Source organism: Schistocerca gregaria, chromosome 10 (assembly GCF_023897955.1).
Source record: "Schistocerca gregaria isolate iqSchGreg1 chromosome 10, iqSchGreg1.2, whole genome shotgun sequence".
NCBI classification, from domain to species: Eukaryota; Metazoa; Arthropoda; class Insecta; order Orthoptera; family Acrididae; genus Schistocerca; species Schistocerca gregaria.
This window is the reverse complement of record NC_064929.1, coordinates 170,083,220-170,106,845: the sequence shown is the minus strand read 5'-3', so window position 1 is coordinate 170,106,845 and position 23,626 is coordinate 170,083,220. Positions and strand designations below refer to the sequence as shown.

General features: G+C 44.3%; 1 long non-coding RNA gene across 1 annotated transcript in view; it reads left to right on the top strand.

Annotated features, from left to right (window-relative positions):
• The window catches only part of LOC126293541 (uncharacterized), a 616,677-nt gene that overhangs the window by 252,643 nt on the left and 340,408 nt on the right, over positions 1-23,626 (top strand). The gene's annotated exons all lie outside the window — the stretch shown is intronic.

The window sequence follows — 23,626 nt, the reverse complement described above, 5'->3', positions numbered from 1 at the left end:
TGGTTCACATTTTGTTCAAAATGGTTCAAATGGCTCTGAGCACTATGGGACTCAACATCTGAGGTCATCAGTCCCCTAGAACTTAGAATTACTTAAACCTAACTAACCTAAGGACATCACACACATCCATGCCAGAGGCAGGACTCGAACCTGCGACCGTTGCAGTCACGCAGTTCCGGACTGAAGTGCCTAGAACCGCACGGCCACCGCGGCCGGCGCACATTTTGTTCCTTCTGCAGGTGAAACAAGTATAGAAACGAAGTATACTGTGGTATTTGAATTTCATTACACAACTCTGGCATGTATAGCTCTCATCCGTTATCAGTTTCTTCTGCTGCCAATGAGGCAGAGCCTTTCGCAGCATTCTGTCCAGGGCTCTTTGTCCTTTCTTACATATGGCAATGATCTTCAAGTGCTACAGCCAACAGTTGTAAATTTCGTTCCCTTGCAAATGACGCAAGTGTCGGAATGAAATATACCGTCTGCCATTGAATTTCATATTTAAGTTCTTGCTGCTATCTATACTGTATGTGAATGTTTTTACCAAGTTCTGGGATTTATTACTTTCATCTACTTTCAGTGTCTTCTGTTCGTAATAAAGTATGGTGTTGCACTAGATAATGTTTCGGGTCCTTTTTTCTTTCTTATACATGACAACAACCTCCCAGTGCCTCTGTCAACAGCTGTAAATTTTGTTCCTTTCGCAAATGACTAATGTACAGGAATAAAATACAGTGCCTGTTCCGTTACTAAAACGATTGTTGAATTTCACTTTCCAAATCAACATTTGGTTCAAAGCAAATTCGTTGTCAATAAATTGTAGGAAGATTGACGACATAAGGTTCAGCCCTTCTCCAAATCTCCTACATCAATCTGCAAGTGAATTCCACATAATAAACTTGGGTATTTGAGACATCAGATGAATAAAAACTCGTACCTATTACACAAAAGGTTCAGACTTGACAAATCACATTTATTTAGGTACACTTCTAGTAATCACTATCTGAATCATAAGTGACTTTAAACTGCATACACTATTTTATTCTGCATATTTCAGTTTGCTGATAAGTTCTAGAGGAATGCATATTAGGTAGACCCTGTTTTAGTTCTAAAAAGTTTTGCAGAAACTTCTACAAACAGCAGCTTATATTCATGGTTTTGTATTGACTGCAAAAACAGTAGAAGTCTGTAAAACTGAACATAAAAATGCTTATTAATTGTAATATATATGAAGCAAAACATCGGAGAAGGAGGAGAGCAATATATTAAGGGTGACAAAAGCTAAATACTCAAATTTAAAAAAAAAATTGCATCACCCCGGTTCTCAGAACTCCTGAAGACAGGCGTTCACTTTGGATATTGTATCAAATACACAGTCCCTTTGACTATTCTGAGATGTCACTAATCCCGCCCAAAGATGTAAACAACCATGCATGAGCAGCGCCTAATAGGCGAAGGGGGCCCGACAGCCGATCAGTTCCAGTCATTCCATCAGGAAGGAGGTACACAGATCGTGTTGTCTGTTGTTCAACTATGCCTAGACGGTCAATAAGGCGGATCGATCGCGTCCACATTGTTGCTTTGTACCAGGAAGGGTTCTCAAGAGGGGAAGTGTCCAGACGTCTCGGAGTGAACTAAAACGATGTTGTTCGGAAATGGAGGAGATACAGAGAGACAGGAACTATCGCTGAAATGCTTCGCTCAGGGCCACAGCCCTATGACGCATGGCTTTCTGCTCCGGCGGGAGAACCCTCCAACTTGTGGTGCTTGTGGCGTTCAGGTCACTGTGCGCCACGTATTATTGGATTGTGTTTCATTTTCTGACCAGCGGACCGCGGTTGACTTGCCAACGGACCTGTCATCTCTTTTAGTCAACACTCGGACGAATGTGTTTAAGGTTTTAAAGTTCTGTGCAATGTTTTTACAGAGATTTTAGGAAGAGGATTTTAATTTGCTCACTCTGTGACAAGCTCGCCTATATTTTATGTAAGTGGCCAGCCAATGACAATTTTGTGTGGCATTCTTGTTGCTATGTTTTCTCTTTCCTTTGGTTTGCTTTCTTATGTAGTATTTTCCTTCTTTTCCTGCTTTCTTTGAGTGTGTTTTTCAGTTTTATTAGGTCTGTCCACATTCGTTGCTTTTAATGTGTGTCAGGGCGCTGATGACCTCGATGTTGAGCGCCCAGAAGCCCCAACACACACACACACACACACACACACACACACACACACACACACACACACACACACACACACACACGCTTCGGTCAGGCCGCTCAAGGGCTACTACTGCAGTGGATGATCGCTACCTACGGATTATGGCTCGGAGGAACCCTGACAACAACGCCACCGTGTTAAATAATCCCACAGGAGATCGTGTTACGACCCAAACTGTGTAACAATAGGCTGCATGATGCGCAGCTACGCTCCCGATGTCCGTGGCGAGGTCCATCTTTGCAACTACGACACCATGTAGCGTGGTACAGGTAGGTCCAACAACATGCCTAATGGACCGCTCAGGACTGGCATCACATTCTCTTCACCGAGGAGTATCGCATATGCCTCCAACCATACAATCGTCGAAGACGTGTCTGGAGGCAACCCTGTCAAGCTGAACGCCTTGGACACACTGTCCAGCGAATGCAGCAAGATGGAGCTTCCCTGCTGTTTTGGGATGGCATTATCTGGGGCCGACGTACGTCGCTGTTGGTAACGGCTGTACAATACGTGAATGCCATCCCCCGATCAATAGTGCAACCATATCGGCAGCATATTGGCGAGGCATTCGTCTTCATGGACGACAATTCACGCCCCCGTCGTGCATATCTTGAGAATGACATTCTTCAGGATAACGACATCGCTCGACTAGAGTGGCCAGCATGTTCTCCAGACATGAACTCTATCGAAAATGCCTTACGATATTGAAAAGGGCTCTTTATGGACGACGTGACCCATCAGAGAGATCCACGCCGAATCGCCGTTGAGGTGTGGGACAGTTTGGACCAATAGTGCCTCGATGAACTTGTGGATAGTATGCCATGACGAATACAGGCATGCATCAGTGCAAGAGGACGTGCTACTGAGTATTGGAGGTACCGCAGTGTACAGCAATCTGGACCAACACGTCTGAAGGTCTCGCTGTATGGTGGTACACCATGCAATGTGTGGTTTTCATGAGCAATAATATGGCGGAAATGACGTTTATGTTGCTCTCTATTCCAATTTTCTGTACAGATTCGGAACTCACTGAACCGAGGTGATGCAAATCTTTTTTTGATGTGTGCATATTGTTACCTGTGGCTCCTCTCACCTATGTGTGACTTTGTTACGATGAGTGACTGTGCGTAAGTAAGCTACTTTATGTTCAATAACTTCAGCTGCCCTCATGTTTCTGGCTGTGCGGGTAAGCTTGGCTCGCGATGTGTTCCCCACTCTCCCGTGTCCCAACGTCACGATGTGTCGGCATGCGCGGCGTTGCTGCCGAGGAGTTTGTATAAAAGGCCGTAGCAGGAGCGCGCATCCACGCATCGTTCTACTGCAGTAGCCGTACATTATACAACGTGTACATAATGCAGTGAATAGTCTGGGAGTATAGATTAAACACACTATCGACTGTTTAAACGTTGTATTCATTACTCTGAGTCATATCACACAGCTCATATCAACCAATAAAAGCATTTTCACAAATATGAAGAAGTTTAGAGGTCAAGAATAAATAGCTTTTCCAAAGAGGAAAGATTTGTCCTTAATTCGCACAATATTACTCGAAGCAATAAGTGTCTTGTTCTATACATTTTCGGAAACAGCCTATATTCTTCGTCAGGGTTCAAGCTACCTCCACACCATGTTTCATCCCATTTATAATATTAATATAACTGTAATTTTCAATTACGTTTTCTTTTTTTCCGTGGACTGATTTTGATAGACTAAGGGCAACACGATGCCTCGAGTTGTGCTCAAGTTACCTGTGGAAACTCCATCAAAATTCGTTCAATAGTTCTGGAGAACCGTATTCAAACAAACAGACACCACAGTTTTGCAGATTTACTACTAATGTATATTTTATGTATTTATTTATCCTGGCAAGATTTGAGCCATCAGACACTCTCGTAGATCTAATCAGGCACTCTACATATTTTACATAATATTCGTAACCACACACTTGCTACAAAATGACATATCTGTAATGTGGGACACAACAGAGAAACATCTATAACATAAATAGTGGAAAACAGTAGTGGCTGTATCTACACATGGAAAAAGGGATAGTCGTAACTATTTCATCAAGAATACAGCAATTAATAAAATTACAGATCGATAGAGTTAAAGTTAGGTTACTGGCACTAATGAACGCCAGAAAAAGAAGAGAAAGATAAATGGTTAAGAGGGGGAAAAGAAAGTTTCATGATTAATTGGAAAACGAAAAGAGAAAAAAGCTTAAGTGGAAGAGATTTATGGCAGAGAGCAACTGGTCTTGTATGTTAATTATTTAGGGTAAGGTTACGAAGCTGACAAACCAAAGTGCAATTTTTGCCATCAGTTTTGCTCGAGTTACGGAGTAATTCAAATGGTTCAAATGGCTCTGAGCACTATGGAACTTAACATCTTAGGTCATTAGTCCCCTAGAACGTAGAACTACTTAAAACTAACTAACCTAAGGACATCACACACGTTCATGCCCGAAGCAGGATTGGAACCTGCGAGCTTAGCGGTCGCGCGGTTCCAGACTGAAGCGCCAAGAACAGCTCCGCCAGACTGTCCGGCTAGTTAGGGAGAACTTTAAATTGTCTTTGGAGAACGTGGTCTGGAAAACCTTCTTCCACTCGTTGAAAAACAGAGCCGCTCGGTTCTGGATGTGTCACATATAGGCAACCTGGCATGGCGCGCTTTCGTTCCGTAAGCAATTGTTTACTCAACGACGTCATCCCTGCAGTTCGACTATTCAGTTTCGAGCACGCGGAGCTACAGCCTGACGCGGTACGAACACTGCAGAACTTTTGGTTGTTTCAGAAAACTTCTGTTCAGTTCAATAGCTCAATTTGCTAAATTTACTCTTTTATCTCTTCTCAGATTATAAATGTATACCGGCACCGGCGAACACTTACAGCTAGAACTCACACACCGTTGTTAAAGGGAAAAAATCGAGACATGTACGGGGCACGCCAAAGGAGTAGTTATAGTGCCGTCAGTTTTTACGATATCTGTAGATGGTGTAGTGTGTAATGCCGAAATCTCCGTGAAGTGTGTTTTTGTGTGACAGGAATACTGCGACGTCAAAAGACTGCCGAAATGCAAGGAGACCTGTAGTTGGTAGGCTATGATACAGGGAGGGGTAGCTAATCCTCAAAATGGAAAAATGTAACGTTTTGACCATAAACAGCCGAAAACGTCAGTTACTTGTAACACCCCACCCGTCTCTTAGCTGATTTTGGCGTGTGTTCACCCCAACTAATTGACTAACAGATCAACAGAGAGTGCAAAACTGCCGCAATATCGGATAACGCAAAAAAAGTAATATGGCCCTGTGATTCCTGATTGAACTGCGGCGGCAGTGTTGACATTAATTTATTCAGAATTGATCACTTTTAATTAAAAAGGGGTGCACATTGATGTTATATTCAGCTACTGAATATCAGATGCAAATGTTGAACATAAAATTAATTAAGAAAGTGACTTGGGATTTCAACTACTTGATTGAAAACAGATGCAGTCGATTAGGACAAATTTATTTTAACTCCCGACCTTCAATCATCACATTCCATGACTGTCCTAACACGCAGTGGGAATAAATTGCGTTTACGTGGAATGAGCGCTAAATCAAAAGTAATTCCTATCGACTGACCCAGGCGTAATGCAAAGTGCGAGAAGAATTCTACAATATATGGCCCATGAAATCCTCATGGAAACTTTGCCGACGTGATCCAACAAATTAATCAGTGGCCGGAGCGGGCGCTATGTCACCGAATTCAGCGTGGCGGAGCGGCGTCGTTGTGTGGACGTCGGCCGACCTCGTGGTGCTGCAAGGCTGCGCTCGTCTATTCACTCCTAGCTATCTTGCTCAGTACATAGCTGAACCAAAACTTTCTATCTCCAAGCTCAACCGTTCCATTTTCTAAGTCCTAAACTGTAGAGATGCTCACTCTTTCTCAGGCAAGCTGAGTAAAGAACGCCACGTCCACACTCTAGGCAAGCTGGGAACGGAAGACCTCTATAGAGAGTTCTCACAGTCCGCTCTTCGGCTCGGTTTCCCCCCAGAAAAATCACTTACGCCAATTGCAGCGCAAGTCGCGTTAATTATGTATCGCTTCCCAGCGCCGACCAATGCCTGCTCTGGGAAGTGAACAAATTCCCACAAAATTTCCCTTCCTCTCAACTTCTGTTATTTAGCTCCTCCCAGGCCACCCATCAAGGGTAGCGTCTGCACAAAACACCATTTTTTTCCGCAATTCTGACTTCCAGCAGAGTACTTCAAATTCGTCGATCCTACGTTCCTATCGGAGGCCGGCGTATTTCATTCTGTCACTCTTCACCCGATTTACTTCAGACTCTGCGGACCGTGAATTCAGCGTGAAGTTGCTGTAGTAACGAACACACATATTTTCACCTCTGTTGACCGCTCCACCGTAGATTTGCGCGGCTATCTCGCATGTTTAACTGAAAACGGGATGACGGACATTTATCAACAGGCGTGCAAGTTTTCCGTCTGCTGCATGGAGTCGGGGTCAACCACCCCCTCACTGTCACTCATCTTAAGGCGGCAGGGGGCCGCGCCCGTTACCGCTTTCTCAGAGCTTGAGCCGCCCTAAGCTGCCTATTGTCGCTTCCCTTAGCCGCTCCCCCTGCGACCACGGTCAGTTCTGAGTACTTCCCTGGGTTAAACTAGTCTCAAGTAAATCAACGCGTTTCCACAAAGTTTTCATGTCGTGTGAAATTACTTTAAAACGATCACCCGACATTAATTATTTCAATACGTCCATACTCTACCCTCTACAAGATGCATTGTGCCTTGTCAGTCATTTTTTGTTCAGCCATACTGTTCGCTGAACGCGAGTTAGGTGATCTTTAATGAATTCATGTAAGCGGCATAGTTCATGCCATCTTACATACTGTTCGAATACGTTACGGGCGATAAATCAGGGGAAACAATAACTCCAGTTTTGTACAGAGAAGTAATAAAATAAAAAACAGCGTTCCGCGGGGTTCAAGTCTGCAGATGTTTACGCCGCAGATGGTACATTGCACATATGACACGAGTGCTACAGGCAATCCGACGGATTACACGTGTAGGTCAGCGCTGCTCGTCGTGGCTGTCGGATGGGTTCTGCGTAATACCGGTGGCTGTATGCACGGCGCGGACGGGGGGCGGATGGGGGAGGTAATCAGCTACGCCGCCGCCGCGGGCGATATTAAAACGGGCGCGCGGCGCGGCGCGGCGCCAGGCTCGCCGTAAAGCGCCGGCAGCGGCTGACCCAGTTGGCGGTATCTGCCGCCGGCTCCGGCGCGCACTTATCCGCAGGTGCGGCGCGCCATCAGGCTCTGTGGCGGCGATTTACGGCGGAGCGGCTGGCTCCACCGGGAATATTTGCCGTCCGTTCACGGCGTCCTACGAGGCGCCGAGATAAAAGTGCTGCTGGCGTAACGGGGAACAGAAGTTACGGTGAGCTATCCGCATCCAAAACACGCTGTGCAGCACGCCCTACGACTCCAGTTTACGGAAATTAACATTACGTTCTAAAGCTGCTTCCGCACCGCAGGTAGGCTGCGGAAGTTACAGCGTGTATCATGATTAACAGCGAAAAAGAATGGAAAACAGCGTACTTGATGGCATTTCATAAGCAAGGGGCCAAAAAGATTACTATAATTGGCGTTGAAATAAGAACGGAGTCTGGAATGTTCAATCCGGGGGGAGGGGGGAGGGGTAATATCGTGGCGTGTGTAACGAAGTGTGGTTCCGACCAGAGCGTGGAAGTTCACAGCCCGTCGCTAGAGGGCACGCGTGCACGTCACGTGACTATACAGAGCTAGCAGCAGCATGAATCAGTCGTCCAACCCTGACAAGCGAATTGCAGATAGCGACAAGGAGGCGTCAATAGAAGAGCAAAGAGGAGTTGTTCGTTTTCTGACAGCGGAAGGAGCAGGAGGACTGGTCAAAAGACATGGGGTCCCTCCACGCCAGCACCAACGTGCTGACCAGACCAAAGGTTCTACTGTCACCTCTGTCAAGATGTTAGTTATCTAATAGGTGGATCACAGGATGCTGTGCTGTAATGTTATAGGTGATAGATAGTGGACGAAACGGGAATGAAGCTAGCAATTTGAAGACCACAGAGAAAAAAGTGCCAAGGCTCGTGCCGTGGGAAAAAACCTCTGTGACAGTGGGATGGGTAGTAAGACCAGTAGTGGCTTACTAGATGCGATAGTTCATGCAAGGCTGGGTTTGTTAGTAAGGGTAACATGCATCAGTACCGTGGCAGGCGATGGCGATGTATCCGAGTTCTCTGCAGCCGCTGCATTCATGGAACAATCGGGATCGTTATATAGTAGTGGGAGATCGGCCATAGATCATCTCACTGTGTGTGGGGGGTGGGGGGGTGGGGTGGGACTTGTCTGCATGTAGTGTACGGTAGAGCTACCCTGCGTGGTGCCAGTTATTCGCCAAGTGTGTTTCAGTTGGATATTCAGTAATAGTGTCTGATTAACAGGAGGACTGGTCATTCATCGACGAATGTTGCAAGTGTACAGCGAACACTGCATGTCCCTTGCAAGGCTCAAGGCGTGGCACAAGCTCTTCAGGGAAGGACGGATGTCGTTAGCCGATGATGCACGGTCTGGAGCACCACACTGCATCACCGATGACATCGTCCAGCTGGTGGATGCACTCATTACCCAGGACCGCCGAGTGACAGTGAAAGCCACAGCCGCCGTAGTGCACATGCGCAAAGTGTGGGCCCAATGGGTGCCCCACAGTCTTTAACCACACCAGGACTCATGTCAAATGGCCCACTGTCTTGCTCACCTGCAGCATTACGCTCGGGAAGGGATTGCGTTCCTGGCACGAGTCGTGGCTGGAGATGAGTCGTGGTGTCATCATTTCGAACCAGTGGATCATCGGGGGTCACCACCACCAAAAAAAGCCAACGTTGTCCACACGAGTGCAGGAAAGGTTATGTTGACGTTCTTCTTTGACCAAAGTGGCCCCTTTCTGATTCACTTCTTGCAGCACGAGACAACAGTGAATGCCCAGTGTTACTCGCAAACCTTCACCGCGCCTTCGCCAAGCGATCATATCGAAACGACCAGGCAATCTCACCCGTGGGGTCATTCCGCTTCACGACAACGCAAAGCCTCATACGGCTAACACAGTCGCGGTACTCCTGCTGAAATTCACCCTCCATACAGTCCGGATTACGCCATTTTTGGTCCCCTTAAAAAGACTCTGAGGGGTAAACGATTCACCTCGGACCACGACGTCCAGTTGTACGTGCAGAACTGGTAACATCGCAGCCCTGGGAATTTTATGAAACAGCCATTCACCGCCTTGTCTCACAGTAGCACAAGTGTCTCAACAGCCAGGGTCAATACTTCTAACATACAGGTACTGGTTTCTGTAATTATGCCTCTGGCACACTTCCTTTTGAACGCCCTTATAAAACTAGAGTAGCATTAGCATTACAGCATCAGTGGGGATTCTGTGTGGTAGAGATTTGTGGTGAGTTCTATGGTGCCAAACTGCTGAGGTCATCGGTCCCTAGGCTTACACACTACTTAATCTAACTTAAACTAATTTACGCTAAGGGTAACACACACTCCCATGCTCATGGAAGGACTCGAACCGCCGACGAGGGGAAACGCGCGAATCGTGGCAAGTCACCCTAAGACCGCCAGGCTACCCCACGCGGCTGTAGAATAAAATTATAATAGGAGAAGAACAAAGTGACTAAACCGCAGACCGATCCGGTGTAGACAGTAGCAACTGAAAAAAGAACCAAAGCAAAAGAAATATTTAACAAAAGTAAGTCTTCCGGTCCAAACTGTACACGAGTTAGGTTCCTTTCAGTGTGTGATGATAAACTAGTCTATACTTAACAATCATATACAACCGTTCGCTCGACGTAAGATCCGTACCCAAAGACTGGAAAGATACACAGGCCACATCAATAATCAAGAAAGGTAGTAGGAGTAATCCACTAAGTTACAGGCCCATATCATTAATGTGGATATGCAGCAGGATTTTGGAACATATATTGTGTTCGAAGATTATGAATTACCTCGAAGAGAACGGGCTATTGAAATACAGTCAGCACGCATTTAGAAAACATCGTTCTTGTGAAACAGAACTATCTCTTTACACGCACGAAGTGTTGAGTGTTACTGACAAGCCATTACAAATTGATTCCGTATTTCTAGATATCCAAACTATTTTTGAGACTGTACTACAGAAGCGGCTTGTAGTAAAATTGGGTGCTTATGGAATATCGTCTCAGTTATGTGACTGGGTCCGTAATATCCTATCAGAGAGGTCACAGTTCGTAGTAACTGACGGAAAGTCATCGAGTAAAACAGAAGTGATTTCTGGCGTTCCCCATGGTAGTGCTATGGCTCTTTGCTGTTCCTTACGTATACAAAACGGTGTTCGAGACAATCTGAGCAGCCGTCTTCGGTTGTTTGCAAATGATGCTGTCGTTTATCGTCTAGTAAAGTCATAAGGAAGATCAAAACAAATGGCAAAATGATTTACAAACATATCTGTCTGGAGCGAAAATTCGCAATTGACCCTAAATAACGAATAGTGTGAGGTCATCCACATGAGTTCTAAAAGGAATCCGTTGAACTTCGAGTACATGATAAATCAGTCAAATCTAAAGGCCGTAATTTCAACTAAATACCTATGAATTACAATTACGAAAATTACATTGGAAGGAACACACAGGAAATGTTGTGGGGAAGACTAACCAAAGACTGCGTTTTATATGCAGGACATTCAGAAAATGTAACAGATCTACTAAAGAGACTGCCTACACTGCGCTTGTCCGTCCTCTATAGAATAATGCTGCGCAGTGTGGGAGCCTTACCAGACAGGATTCATGGAGTACATCCAGAAAGTTCAAAGAAGCGCAGCACGTTTTGCATTATCGAGAAATAGGGGAGAGAATGTAATCACGCAAATGATACAGGATTTAGTGTGGACATCATTATAAAAAAAAGTGGTTTTCTTAGCGGGAGAAACTCTCTCACGAAGTTTCAATCATCAATTTTCTTCTCCGAATGCGAAAATATTTTTTTGATGCCGACCTTCATATGGAGAATCGATCATCATAATAAAATAAGGGAAATCAGACCTCACACGGAAAGATATAGATGTACGTATTTTCCGCGCGCTCTACTAGACTGAAATAATAGAGAATTATTGTGAAGGTGGTTCGATGAACCCTCTGCCAGGCACTTAAATGTGATTTGCAAGGAACCCATAACGCTCCAAATGTTCTTGATTGGTGAGAAATCTGGCGAGCTTGCTGGCCAAGGTAGGGTTTGGTAATCACGAATACAGCCAATAGAAACTTCCGTCGTGTGTGGGTGAGCGTTATGTTATTGAAATGTAAGGACAGGACGGCTTTCAGCGAAGGGCAATGAAAGGAGGCGTAGAGAATCGTTGACGCACTGCTGCGCCCTAAGGCGTCCTGCTGCTCGTGGAGAACTATGGTGGCCGATAGTCGGGTTGGTATCCTACCAATGTCCGGGGAGTATCGAGACACGTCTGCGGCCTGGAATATCACTGACTGGAGTAGAATTGTCTTCAGTGGTTAGTCCAGCATCGAAGTGAACCCAGATGACCTGCGAAGACGTACCTGGTGACGCCCTGGACAGGCGTGGGATACCAACCTGACTGATACCGAGCAGGAGTCCATCTCTCAGAACTAACAAGTGCGAGGTGACGCGATTGACAGGCATGCTGCAAACACTGCGCAACACGTACGGGCAAAGCTTCATAGGATTTTCCTTGTGGTTTTAACTTCGCGATCGAAGGGATGTTGAAAGAAAAAAAAGGCAATCCCTTATAGCGGTGCAGTTAAGAAAATTTACCAACGTTAAGGACAAGAACTGAAATAGAAAAGGAAATCACACGAGCAATACCACCAAACAAGGACTTTAGACAAGGATGCTGCATAAAACCCACTCTGTTTAAATATTATGTGGTCGAAATTTTTAAAGAGTAGATGAGAAAGTGTGAAGAAATGGGACAAGACTTAGGAGGTGATTACCTATTGAGTTCGTCGACGATCCAATAATAATGGCTGCAAATGACTATGATACCAAGTACATGATCAACAAAATCATAGAAATATACGATAAGATCGTACCAACTACATTTTTTTCTGAAACAAAACGTTACTGTATAGGAGATAAACAACGTGACTCTATTATGATGGAAAACTGTTGAAGCGTGTCAAAAGTATACATATCTAGGCGTTATAATCTCAGGTCAGAGTTACAGTAAACGAGAAATAAGGCAGAGGATAATACAAGCATACAGAAGGATGAACTCCGTCCTCTAGTCAGATAAAATTAAGAAGACAAAATAGGTTTTATAAATCAATACTACGAAGCATTGGTTTATATTTAGTTTAACCCTGGGCAGTGACAAAACGATATAGGAGAAGACTCGAAGAGTACAGTTTAAATTTTTGGGAAGAAGTTGTAGAGTTTCATGACTAGAGGTCGTCCAAAATAAGATGATCAGTAAGCGAATGGAAACTACCACGTACTTCTCCGAAGAGCTGGAAGAACGGCATTCAAAATGATGCGGGCGTGTGGTGGGTTTAGGAGATGAACGACGGCCGATAGAAGTACGTTCTTGACAACCTCCGTACAGTAGAAAAAGAGGAAGACGATGTGCAGCATGGAGGAAATCAAGGAGAGGAGGATATCCAACTAACAAGTTTGAAAGAAGACTTACACATTGCAGGGAATAAAAATCCATTCGTCAAGGAATGTGATCCGTGACGCGGGGATATAATGTGTGTAATATGTACATACTGAGGTACTTAGTAGCATGGTACAGCCTCGTATCACCGAAGAGTACCAATACCTGTTGAACAGCTTGAGCCGTGTGACTGAGGTCACTTGAGGGCCTGCAGGAAGCTGGATGAACGTGTAGACGAATTGCGGCACAATGCGTCGGTGGTGTGCCGCTGCTTTCATCACTAATATGTGGAACATCCCTACACGTGCAGACCCAGTTCCGGACGTCTGCACGGTACAGACGCACGTCAAGATTGACGAACCGTACAAGCAGCAGTGGCCAAGGTTTAAACGTACAAGAGCGTTACGTACCCCTCTGTGTACCACAGGGTCGTCAAAATAAAAGTGGCCTAGAAGTTATTTAGGCACCTTAAGATAGGCAAACAAACTGGTGTAGGATAGGTGGCCTATCTTTGCGTGCATGAATAATTTCTAGGCCACTTTTGACTGCGCTCTACAATTAGCTTGTTTTGACAAATCGAATCGTTCACGATATAAAAAGGACGTTGCTTCTTACCCATCTCAGTCTGTACAGGCTGTACCGTGTACACCACCTGATACTAAGTCCAGTAAGATGTGCCTAATGAGAGGATTTCCTTGACGAAAAATGAGCCGGCAGATCGAATCACCGGGTTCACTGGGCGAGCAGTCGTAACGGGCGTCATTTGTGCTCTCAGAGAGCTCGGGGCCACTTGTTCCTGAGAGGTGCCACAAAATTCCTGTTAAGCAGCTCTATAGCTGTTTAAAGGGGTGATTCGGACGTGAGTAGCCATTTCTGCGACATTCCGCTCGCCGCTTTTCCTGCCGGTTTATTGACCGCGCTTAGGCCATCTCGTTCCACGCTGTTGCAGGCTGCAGCAGCGAGGTAGCGAAGCGGCCGCCGACGTATTAATTCCTACTGCCGTGCAGCGAATTAATCCCCTCGTAAGCAGAATGACGCGTCGTACGGGATGATCGCAACAGGCGATTCCCGTGCTGCCCTGGACGATTGTGGAAACCCACCTGATTTGTGTTCTTCGAGGTCTCACGATTCATTTCGGGCGGATTCCGTGACGATTCCTCCAAGTATGTCACTCTCCACCCGTACTCAGTAATTTATCATAATGTCGCATTATTGTTTTGCTTCTCGGTTTACTAAAGACATCGTGCCAATTTCAGTTCCTTATTCGGTGTTATTTTCTTTTCCTCCCCGTCTTCTAACCACATTTTTTTTTCTCTCTCCTACCTTGTGAGGGTGAGTGTGATAATTAGAGCTTATGGGCGCCCAACAACGAGGTTATCAGCGCCCTCCTACCTTGGAATCCCTCCACATTCAATACTTTATCCCTCAGTTGCTTCTTCATATTTTATATATTTCTGAAAATCGTTTCTTTACTTTTGCATCCGACCTGTTGTTGACTTCATACACTTCACGTATTTGAAGATTTTTTCCAATAATCTTCTGACTTTTATTCGACATAAACATTCCAAGAACACCAGTTTTCTTTTTCTCATTCCGTATGATGTGATTTTTATGTTTCGATAAATTTCATCGTCACTTCGTAATTTCCAGCCCTCCATAGTTGTTGTGTAGTTTTCTAGCGTATCTAAATTACAGTTAAGTGCTAGACATTCGTTCCGCATACAGACATTCTGGTTTCGCTACTGTATTGTAAGTGCTTTGTTTGTGGATTCTTACAAAGGCGTTTTTGTTGCACAGATCTATAGCTATACTATACGCCCTCCTCATTTTATGCATTCTTTTCTCTGTAGCAGCTTGTACCAAATCATTTTCATTGCTTACGTCCCCAGCGTATTTGAATTTTTTAACTTTATTTGTCCAGTACCCGTTATCATAAATTTCTGTGTATTTGTAACGTTTGTCGAAAATGCTGCTGCCTATGTCTTCTAAATGATTAATTTGTACTACAGGAGATTCGCATTTTCAGAAACTACAGCAAAGTCATCTTCAAATGCGTGACAGTTTATTCAAATATCTTTCTATCTTCTTTCCAGCCTTATCGGCGAAGTCTAATCTTCATTCACTTTCTCAGTGCAAATTCGCAGTTTTTTTCCAGAACTCAATTAAAAAGAACTGGATAGGCTATTACCTTGTCGCACACCTGTGTTTATTTCTTAGGGTTCAGATATTTCTCCCATAAATATCTCTTTAGATGCTATGCCTGTGTTTCACGCTCTACGTTTGCTAATTTAGACTTTACACAAATTATTGAATTACTTTATCTACAATTTCCTTCTCAACAGAATCAAAGAACTTTTTCAAAACAAACGTTAATACAACATATTTTGAATTTAGTAATCTGTGACGAAGTATGGACTTCAAGTTAAATATTTGTTGAAAACATGATATGCCTTTCCTAAAGCCACGTCTGTATTGACCTTAATGACTGTTCATTGTTGTTTATACTCTGTTTAGTCGAATCCTGAAAATATTTTCTATGCAACTGGTAGCAAATAAATTTCTCTGCAGTGTCTAAGTTCTGGTTTTTTGTATTCTTATGTCGGGGATGTATCAAGACTACCTTCAACTCTACTGGGACTTCTTCTATTTTCCAAGTATCTTCAAAGGTTAATTTTAGCCCATTTTTATTATTGGTTATGTCTACGACAAAAATTCTTCTATAATATAGTCTTCTAAATTTCTTTGGGTGATAATTCCAGCTTATAGATTGATTATGAATAATTCAGAGGCTGATCAAGATATTTTTCGAATATTTCGCAAGTTTGAGTGTTGTTTAAGCCAAGTGTGCCATTTTCATTTATGAAACAGCTGTTAAGATTGACAAGGCACATGAATTTATTTTTAAATCATGTTTTTCGTCAGTATGACGATAAACTTACAACCACTGTGACAGTTGCTCTCCATATTTCTTTTCTCGTTTAAACCAAATATTTTTCATCAACACACTTCATTTGTAGCGGAATTCTTCTGCTCATTTGGCACCCGCTGTTAAAATCTCATTTCGTGAAGTAAAAAACGCCAGCACAACTTTTCTGAGCATGTTTCAGGTTGCCACGTTTCACAGCTGTATACGCTTTTCCCGTATAATTTTTTTGGCGTTCATGTACGATAGCGTTACACACACTAGACATACAGCCTTAGGGGAATTCAGTGTCCACCTTGTAAACTATTCTTTTATTGTTTAATGGTGTGAAGGTTAACAACTTTAAAATACTTTTAAAAAAATCATAATTTGCCACACAAACTGAATATCAGTTTATTAAAACTACAAATTATTTCAGATGTTACCTTTTATGTTTGTCAATGTCCCATACTGTGTAAGATATTAATGCGTTAATACTGTCAAAGACGTTAGATATTCTAATCATGGGAAATTTTTTCATTTGTACTGTTTTAAATCGAAATATGGTTATATTTTACGTCTATATCCCTGTAGGTATTGAGTTTAATATGTCGCATGCATATCTGTAACTCTATATAGATTTCCATTTTTACTTGTCGAACATTTAATAGTAAACATTTTATGACTGATTTTTTTGTCCATGGAGAGGTGTGAAAATGATATAATGTTGCTGATAGAAGAATGTAGATATTATAGATGCTTCTGGGATCCAAGATAACCATAGCAGAAATGCCGAAGGAAAAAAAGTATCAGAGAGTATATATCTACTATGCAGATTAAAATTAAAAATATACGAAAGACCTAATGATTCTCGTTGATGACGTTCGGGATTACTTTGATCTCATGGCCGATATATCAGTATTACTTCACAGAATTTTCATCATAAGTAAAAATTGTTTACCCGGGATCACATAACCTACTATACATATAGCAGATTATATGAAATAGCTTATTTGAGAGGACATATGTACAATATTTCACATGTCGTTAATTATATTTTATTGACTTTATATACGTCATATGTACTTCAGTTAAATCCTTGAAGAACTTCGCGTGTGTCAGTGCATAAATTTGAAACTATCTGAGATATAGCAGCTATTGAAATGTCTCCAGTTGATAATAACCAAAGACTAAATCGTAACCTTTGTTGAGGTTGTCATGGAGATTGGTAATTAAGTCTTTGTTTTTAAATTCTCTACTAGATTATAACGAGGAGCCAGTTAAAAGCGGCAATCTCCATATGTGCGGAGTTCTGCAGTCATATTAAGGAGAGATGGAACTGCAATTCAGTGTTAAGTACACTACTCCTATGCATTTCACTATTACACATAAATTCAGAATGGAAAGTCGTTCTTTTTCTACTCCACTTTGCTTATTCAGTCACAAAACAGTACTCTCGCCATGCAAAAAATCTTATTTCAATATCGATGTTTTGCATTGTGTATCTATATGGTGTATCCAATATGGCTAACATTAGCTCCGAAAAACAATAACGCAGCGCTCAAATACTACGCTTGTTCAATCGTTCCGTCCTGTGTAAACGCCTGTTCACAGATACAGTGGTAGTGAGCGCTGGATAATTGTCTGCGAATGCTTATTGGCTTGTGTTCGCTTTCATTCACTCCACTAAATACCAGGCCTAACATGTCTCTCGCTGTGCCTGCTCCGCCAGTTTTCAGCCATAAGGTTGAAACTGCCTCGCAGATTAAAACTTTGTGCCGAACCGAGAATCGAACTCGGGAACTTTGCCTTTCGCAGTCAAGTGCTCTACTAACTGAGCTATCCAAGCACGACTCACAACCCGTTCTCAAAGCTTCAGGTCTGCCTGGTACCTTCCAAACTTCACACAAGTTCTTCTGCGAACCTTGCAAAACTAGCACCCCTGGAAGAAAGGATATTGCGGAGACATGGCTTAGCTACAGCCTGGGGGATGTTTCCAGAAGAGCTTCTGTGAAGTTCGGAAGGTAGGAGACGATGTACTGGCAGAACTGAAGCTGTGATGACGGGTCGTTAGTCGTACTTGGGTAGCTCAGCTGGTAGAGCACTTGCCCGCGAAAGGCAAAGGTCCCGAGTTGGAGTCTCGGCTCGGCACACAGTTTTAATCTGCCAGGAAGTTTTCAGATCAATATATTGCCACGCGCTACTCAATACTTGTATCGTTTGCATGCCGCGCTCGTGCACAGCAGTTTGACGTACGTCGTGCCGAAAATCTCCTACAGCTTCATGAGAACCCTAGGAGACCCTCATGGTAGATACGGGGAATGTGGCTGGCGACGGAAGCAAAGGCGCGGTTAACCTGAGGCCAGGTACGTCCGCCATTAATTGCAGACAACGGCAGAAAGCAATTAGTGGAACAAAAGCTCAGCGTTCCCGTGTAATTATGCGCAGGGCTGCCTCCGCAGACGAAATGAGCGCCAGGAGCCTCTCGGCCGGTCTCCGTGCCGCTGTGGACCACGGTTTTCCGACTACCCGCACTACGCTTATGACTGCACCATTTATACTCAAACTAGTGCTTATTCCTATGAAAGCGAAAAGCGGACCGAAAAAAATTAATACCTTCCAGACGACGTCATCCTAATACCGTGTTACAACGCTTCTAGCCTTGAGAATGTACTGAATTCGGATGTCCCTATAGAACGCGGAATTGAACAGTAGACGTCACGAGAGGTGGATCCGCCAGTATAAAAGTAGGACAAGTTGGCGGGAGTGTTACTGTGTTTTCGGTGGGGAAGCAGTAAAAGCGGGATGGGTCGGTCAGGACAGCACAGTGACTTGGCGAACGTGACCTGGTCGTTGGACGTCACTCGAGTAGCAAATACAGTAGGGGCAATTCGACCCTTCTATAGCTGCCCAAGTAGACTGATGATGTCGTCGCCAAGTGGAACAACCGCAGCCAAACCAAGACCAGGCCGTCCTAATATGGTGATGGACAAGTTCATGGAGATCGCTTGAAATCAGTGGAAGAAATCAGTCGCGGGTTCCAAAGTGTTTCCAGCAGTCAAGTTACCGCAATGGCGTTGCATACGGAGTTCAAAAGAATGGGGTATGATGGTCGAGCAGCTCCTCGTAAGCCACACATGTAGTCCGAGATAAGCGAAACTGGAGGTGGAGCGAAGAGCGACAGCACTGGGCCGTTGATGGCTGGGAAGAAGTGATTTGAAATGACGAATAACTCCGTACCGTGTTGCAATCCGATGACGCCTGGAGAACGTTTTCCGCCAACCTGTGTAGTATCAGCAGTGGTGTACGGAGAGGGTGGTGTTGAGGCAAGGCGTGTTTCTCGTGGTTGGGGTGTGGTCCCCTTACAACACTTAAGAAAATGCTAAATGCTGAAGGATATGTGTACTGTGTTCTGTATACAGTAGAGAAACAGTTCGGAGAGGAAAACTGTTTGTATAAGCAAGTCAGTGCACCCCGTCATAAGTCAGCACCTGTGAGGCAATGGTTTATGGACAGAAACCTACCTGAAATGAAATAACCTGTTCATAATCCCGAGCTGAACCCAATGTAACACCCCTGATGTGAGTTACAATGCCGATTTTGCTCCAGACCTCACCGTCCAACATCAGACTTTCTCTGGTTTCGGCCAATGAGAACAATGGGCTACCAATGCTTCACAGACACTCAGACGTGCCATTGAACGTGTCCCCAGCAGAGTTCAACCCGTCATGAAAGCGAAGGTTGTGCGTGCTCACTCTTAATGTCCGCTACTAGCTGTTCGGATACTTTTGGTCAGATAATGCATGCCGTATCCAGCCGAAGCCACAGTTTGGTGTTTAGATCTCGTAGAAGTATCAGACTGAGGGGTTGTTGATTCCTACGTTTCAAACGTTGTTCTACACAGAAGAGCCAAATAAACTGGAACATATGCCTAATATCGTGTAGGTACCCCGCGAGCACGAAGAAGCGCCGCACCACCACGTGCCATGGACTCGACTATTGTCTGAAGTGGCGCTAGAGGAAAATGACACCATGACTCCTGCAGGGATGTCCATAAACCCGTAAGAATACAAGTGGGTGGAGATCTCTTCTCAACAGCACGTTGCAAAGCAACCCAGATACGCTCAGTAATGTTAATGTATGTGGAGTATGGTGGCCAGCGGAACTGTTTAAACTCAGAACAGTGTTTCTGGAGCCTCTCCGTAGCAATTCTGGATGTATGTGGTATCGCATTGTCCTGCTGGAATTGCACAAGTCTATCGGATTGCACAGAGGACATGAATGGATGCAGGTGATCAGACAGGATCCTCACATACGTCTCACCTGTCAGTCGTATCTAGACATATCACGAGTCGCATATAATTCCAATTGCACACGCCCCGCACCATTACAGAGTCTCCACTAGCTTCAACAGTCCCCTGCTGACATGCGGGGTCCATAGATTCATGAAGTTGTCTCCATACCGGTACACGTCCATCCGCTCGATACAATCTGAAACGGGACTCGTCCGACAAGGTAACATATTCCCAGTCATCGACAGTCCAGTGTCGGTGTTGAGGTCTAAAGCTTTGTGTCGTGCAGTCATCAAGGGTACACGAATGGGTCTTCGGCTCCGAAAGCCTATATCAATGATGTTTCTTTGAATGGTTCGGACGCTGACCCATTAGAGCAAAGCATTAAAATCTGCAGCACTTTGCGGAAGGGTTGCACTTCTGTCACGAGGCACGATTCTCTTCAGTCGTCGTTGGTCCTGTTCCTGCAGGACCATTTTCCAGACGCAGCGATATCGGTGATTGGTGTTTTGCCGGATTCCTGATATTCACTGCGCACTCGTGGTATGGTCGTACGGGAAAATCACCACTTCATCACTCTTTCGGAGATACCGTGTCCCATCGCTCGTGCGCCCTGTGTAACATCACGTTCAGTCTCACTTAATTCTTGATAACCTGCCCTTGTAGCAGCGGTAACTGATCTAACGACTGCTCCAGACACTTGTTTTCTTGTATAGGCGTTGCCGACCACAGCGCCGTGTTCTGCCCGTTTACATAGCTCTCTATTTTATTACGCATGTCTTTACTCGTTTCTTTGGTGATTCAGTGTAAATAGTCCCAGATATTATTATCGGATAATGGTCGGGCGGTTTAGCGAGTGTCCGCAGTATACTAATCCTGAAGATGTGTAAGGAGAACTGGCTCATGATCATGGTAATGTAACCTACTCACACATATTCCGCAAGCCGCTATACGGGACATGGCCGAGGGTACGTTGCATCACTGCATGTCATCCGCTTTTCTATTTCTCACGCAAGTGAAGCGATCGAAAAACGACTGCCACTACCCTTGGGCGAGCCAAAATTTGTATTATGTTATTTTCGCAGTCCTTACGCTATCTGTATGTTAGCGGCAGTAGAATCGTTCTGTAGTCAGCCGGAAAACCCGTCTCTTTGAATTTCTTGAATACCATTTCACTAAAAGTTATCTTTTCTCCAAGGGTTCCCATTTGAGTTCACGAAGCATCTCTGTAATGGTCGCCTATTGGTAAAACCTACTGCCAATAAATGTAAGCAGCACGCCTCTGAATTGCTTCGATGTCATCCTTTTCATATGAGCTGGTGGGGATCCCATATATACGAGCAGCACTCATGAGTGAATAGCACTATTGTTCTATAAGAGGCCACCTAAACATGAGCTACCCTTCCCTAGATTTCTCCCTTTAAACCGATGTGAAACCATTCGCCTTACCGACCTAGCGTGCTCGTTCCATTTCATATCTGTTCAAGTGCTAATTAGTCTAGGCTCTTCTTTGCGATCCATGTGGAAGATGCTTGAGCATTTCAGTTGGTAAACCAATGGCAAGGTATACGTCTGCCTACAGCAGTATACGATTTAGATTTACGGAGTATAGCTGTGTGTGGACACAGTGACTAACAGCCCCCGCAATAATATTAATCATCCACAGAAGGCTTATTTTTTAATTTTTGTTTATTTACACACAGCCGATATCAACTGAGTGAAATTTTGGAACAGCAAAGCTATTGGCATGAGGGGCAAGTAAATTACACGTGCCTTCCACCTTTCTTGTCAATTTACTTTCTCCACTTTGTGGCTCTGAGCACTGTGGGACTTAACATCTGTGGTCATCAGTCCCCTAGAACTTAAAAGTACATAAACCTAACTAACCTAAGGACAGCACACAGAGCCATGCCCGAGGCATGATTCGAACCTGCGACCGTAGCATTCGCGTGGTTTCGGACTAAGCGCCTAAAACAGCTCGGCCACAGCGGCCGGCTGCACTTTTTGTCTCGCTCCAAAATACGCACCACGAAAGAACTACCTGTACGGAACGGAAATCGGTAGATGTGATGTACGTGTATAGACGAGAAATGACAATAATGTAACAAAAATTGGATGATCTTCACAAATTGAGCTAGTAAATAACGCGGTGATCCACCTCTGTCCCTTGCGCGAGCAGTTATACCGCTTGGCATTGACTACTCGAGTTGTTGCATGCATGTCCTCCTGAGGGATAGCGTGCCAAATTGTCCAACTGGCGCTTTAGATCCTCAGAATTACGAGATGATTGGAGGGCCCTTCCCATAATGCTCTAAGTGTCCTCAGATGGGGAGAGATCCAGCGACTTTGCTGGCCAAGGTAGGGTTTGGCAACCACGAAGACAAGAAGCAGAAACTCCCGCCGTGTACGACAGGCCATTATCTGGCCAGAATTTAAACTCATGATGGCTTGAGAACGTTTAGAACATTATCGGCAGGGCCCTCCAACTATCTCCGTATTTTGATCTAACGATGTAACGCGCAGTTCGACAGAATTTGAGACGATATCTATCAGGAGGACATCCAACAATTCAGCCAGTCAGTGCCAAGAAGAAAGAATAAGGGCTCGCATAGGGGCTAGACATTACTGAGGCGTAACTGTTTCGCTGAATTTGTGAAGGACTTTTTCCTAAATAAATCTTTAAATTTTTCTGAAATTCTAGTCATTCGTTTGTTTGTACGTGTACACCATATTGACCGAATTCCGTCCCTTTCGGCTAACTCCCTCGTCGTACGTGTTTTTCTTATCTTAGAGTGTATTTTGTTTTACCCATGCTTTTTTTTCTTTAAATACGAGGAGTATTACATTTTCTGATGCTAAATTATGGGCCTTTTATCGTGCACAAATTCGTCGGACGATGGAATCTGTATACCGAGGTCGATTGTATATGTTGTATGAGTAATGAACATTAATACGGCACAGTCTCAGGAAGTCAGTAATGTGTAATATAATAAAATTTAATTAAAGCCATAATTAATTAAAATGGTGGTCCTTTGTTCAGTCTGTGTACGTTTTGTCCTTTTTCACTTGTATGAACTTAGCGAACACGTGTCGTCACAGGCACAGAAACAATTCATCTTGTGCAGTAGTGTAAGCGACTCCGGAATGGGTCCTGAGGCTGGGATGCAGCACTTCCATGAGGAACGAAGCGTTTCTCAGAAGTCCGGAGCAGCTGTCTTTGAAGATACGCCCTCATGGGCTCCAAAGGTGCCGAGCTACATGGGCCCACACTTCCATTATGCTTTTCCTGGTACCCCCGCTCGTACTCCGAACTGACGCGCCGGGAATGTAGGGCGCGGAATAATGGACATCAAGGTTTATCTAACATCCAAATCATTGACGGAAGAAGATTAGGATCTACTGTCGTCGACGACGAGTTGGTAAAAGTTAATAATGTGAAATCCAGCGCACTCTCTTCGTCCTCGAGACTCAGCAGTCAGTGGATAGGTTGATGCAATGTTGCTTGACTTCC